The sequence below is a fragment of the Hippopotamus amphibius genome, chromosome 1 (assembly GCF_030028045.1).
Source record: "Hippopotamus amphibius kiboko isolate mHipAmp2 chromosome 1, mHipAmp2.hap2, whole genome shotgun sequence".
Taxonomy (NCBI): domain Eukaryota; kingdom Metazoa; phylum Chordata; class Mammalia; order Artiodactyla; family Hippopotamidae; genus Hippopotamus; species Hippopotamus amphibius.
Genome location: NC_080186.1, coordinates 18,595,713 through 18,599,134, shown reverse-complemented (window position 1 = coordinate 18,599,134; position 3,422 = coordinate 18,595,713). Strand labels below are relative to the sequence as shown.

Here is a 3,422-nt window from a genome sequence, read left to right as displayed (position 1 = left end):
AAATCTCCCTGGCATAAGCACCACTGGTTGTCCTACAAACCACTGGTCACTACACACTGCTGGCTGCCACATACCACAGGAGCAAGAAGAGAAGACCACGGCAATTATGAAGAGAAGCCCCCTCCCCCTGCAGTGTCCCCCAAGCATGCTCTGTGGACAAGGCTGAACATCACGCCAGCTGGCAGAGGGGAAAGAGTTACAGGGACCAGCTGCACTATCACAAAGCAGGGCAGTGAAGGGTGATTTTAATGCTGAGACACAATAAATTAACTGACACCACAAACAATAACCCAGAGTATCCTTAGAAGGATAGAAAAGAAACTGGTAAAATATCTACCTCCAGGGAGAAGTGTGACCAACAGGAAGGTAAAGGAACACGCTTTCCATGGGCAGACTCCAGGGGAACTGCCAGGAGTGAGATGCCCACAAAGAAACCTGCCCCAGAGAGTCAGAGAAATCAGATAACATCAATGAAAGAGGCTGGATTTCAGACCATCAAACACAGAACTGAGATGGGGTAGCTGGCCTGAGGAGGCATCCTCCACTCCGTGGAAGTGCAGGTGGGGTCCCCAGAGAGAAGACCTCAAAATCCACAAAATCACTTCACAGGACAGTCATCCTTTGACTTCCACTACTTCAGTAGTAATCTGGCACCAGTGCCAGATTACTAGTGAAGCCACCAGGAAAGACCTTTCCCTCCCCTTGCCCCAGCCCTAGAGGGACCCAAAACAGCAGCGAGAGAGTAGGGAGGAAGGGGAAGCAGAAAAAGAGAAGATGCCAACCACACGTCCTCCCCACTTTGCAGGCTTCTGAGCCTGAGAAAAGGGAAACTTTAAATTGGATGAGAGTCTGAAGTTTTTACATCAGACTGGACTGGGACGTTTTATTAGTCTGTCTGCTAAACCCACCAGTTTGTTGTTGATGTTGTTGTTTTTGAAGTTTTTAAACTTTTATTTTATATACAAAGAGCTAGTATTGTTTCTGCATCAGGTAGATTCCTGGATGACCCACTCAAGGAAATACACTCAGTCCAACTTAGTCCAGCATGAGGCCAGCCCGTAAAGATGGTGAATGATGAGGCAGGGCCGCCTGGTCCTTTCCTGCACCTCCAAATGACATTCATTCAACTTCCCAAGGCTGGTTTCTATCAATCCTCTTTCATAATTAAATGAAGTGTTTCGTGAGGTTGTTTCCTGGAAGAATTAAAGCCTTTTTAAGCACAGATATTGTTTTTGCCCCTGTTGCTAAGAAACTCCTTTGTAATATTAATCCCCACTGGAGACCAACCCTCTCCATGTCAAAGAGGTGCTCATTTCACTTGAAAGGTTGCTTTTAAAAACCTCAAACTTCTTCCTGATTCAACAGTTTATATTGTCTCTGTGATCCCCAGAGTTCAGAAGCACTTCAACTTTTTTTTTCTAAAAGACAATTTTAGCTAAAATATGTGCCACCACAAACATGAAGTGGCCTAAGTGGCTCCTCTTTGGCTTATAAACATCGCAGAAATTCCAACAGGTAAACTAATCTGAGCTCATACCATCTTGTCAGAAGATGCATACAAAATAATCCTGACTTACCCCTATCGGAAAAAAAAAAAGAAAAAGAAAGAAGAAAACAGGCCCAGAAAGACCTCCAAAAGCATTCATAAAGCTGTAAGTTTCTGCCAAGCTCTTACAGGTTTTGTGAACTCTTACCATTCACAGCACCACAAAACAAACAATTCCACATACCTTCTGCCACCAATTTACATCCTGGTTAGTGGACCCACTTTCAAGACCAACAAAGGAAAACTTCTTTAGATTCACGCTGGAAAAGACCCTGCCTTGTCCTGCTAAGCTTACCAACTGCTGGGAAGCATAAGGGCTTTACAGCATGGGTTTGCAAGTCAGTCTCTAAGAAGATATCTACCCCCATGAAAACACCCAGTGGACCGGACTCTTTTCTTATAGCATTTAGAAGACATAATGCTGGTGATGAAATGAGTGCACCAAACCCATCTCTATGCAACATTACTATGAGTTAAAGCTTCACACACACACATTAACAAAGTAACCAATATTACTCAATAATCGCATTTTCTCCACAGGAAGCCAAAACTTAAAGAAGCAACTCTGTGTCCCCATGCTGCTGCTAAGTAATATATTTTCAGTCTAAACTGTCCTGGAGACTTGCGACAATGTTTACAGCTCTGTAATAATGGACAATAAAATCTTTAAAAGAATTTTCAGAGGTGGAACTAAAAATTTAGCACTGTCTAAATGGTTCTTGATGAACTAAAATTCTAGTTTAAAAAGGAAGTTATTTTAATGAACACTGACTTTCTGAGTCACTGGTGTCTCCAAGATACCTTTGTGGGGGTTTTGTTTTGTTTTGTTTCGTTCTGGGCTTTAAGAACAAACATTCATTTCCCAAAGATCTGGAGGCTGAGAAGTCCAAGGTTAAGAGGCCTGCAGATGAAGTGTTTGGCGAGAACCCATTTCCTGACTCTTAGCGGGTTGTCTTCTGCTGTGTTTGAGTGAGGGAGCTCAAAAATATGGAATACTTCAAGAATCTCCATCTCATCCTTTGTGCAGGGGCCATGCTAACCTTCTCTGTATCACTCCAATTTTAGTACCATATGTGCTGCGGAAGTGAGCACTTCAAGACACCTTTGGATCTTAATCACTCACTTGTTCTCTGATCAAATGGAAAACCACTGCATTAATTCCATTTGAACAAGTTGTCACTGTGACTTCATTTGCTCTTGTTGCTTCTTGCTGGAGAGATTCTTCTCTATTTTTGTCTCCAAAACTCAGAGGCTTCTACCAGTGATCTTGCCCTGGCTGTAAAATACCAGTATCTTAAAAAAAGAGTGTGAGGCTATTGGTTGGTCCAGAATGACTTTGCTCAAAACATATTTGGTTAAATACATTGATTTCCTGAGCTGCCTACTGACCAGAGTAATATTCAGCTGTCCTCGTCATTAGTAACTTTATCCGGCTTTTCTCTCTCCCAATCCAGGGCTGTCCCCAAAACCTCACTAGATGAAACTTAAGTCAAAACACCCAAGTTCTGGGGACTGTGTCTACCTCAAAAAAAGGGAACATGCTATTCTAATTTATTTAAACCTCACTTTATAGTTACTCGGCTCAGAATTAACAAAAACTTAAATAGAAAATTCAGTCAAGCAAGCAATTCACATGAAATCATAAACCAACAACCATCCACCCATGCATCCACCCACACACTCAGCCCACAAATATTATTGAGCACTTACCAAGTGCCCAGGCACTGTATTAATTCCTTGGAATGGCTCTGTGAGCAAAACAGACAAAATCCCTGCGCTTATGAAGCTGCCATTATAGTGGGAATGGAGAGAGGGGTGGGGGGAACAGAGAGGGGGCGCTGCTCGGCTGGTGCAGGTATCTCTGAGGGAGGTGCAG

The 3,422-nt window shown here is 43.0% G+C and overlaps 1 non-coding gene across 1 annotated transcript; it reads right to left on the bottom strand.

The window, feature by feature from the left end:
• Positions 1–2,527: 2,527 nt before the first annotated feature.
• Positions 2,528–2,638, bottom strand: LOC130842647 (U6 spliceosomal RNA). The gene has a single exon (XR_009050501.1). It is a non-coding gene; the product is annotated as a U6 spliceosomal RNA (small nuclear RNA).
• Between the last annotated feature and the right edge of the window lie 784 nt (positions 2,639–3,422).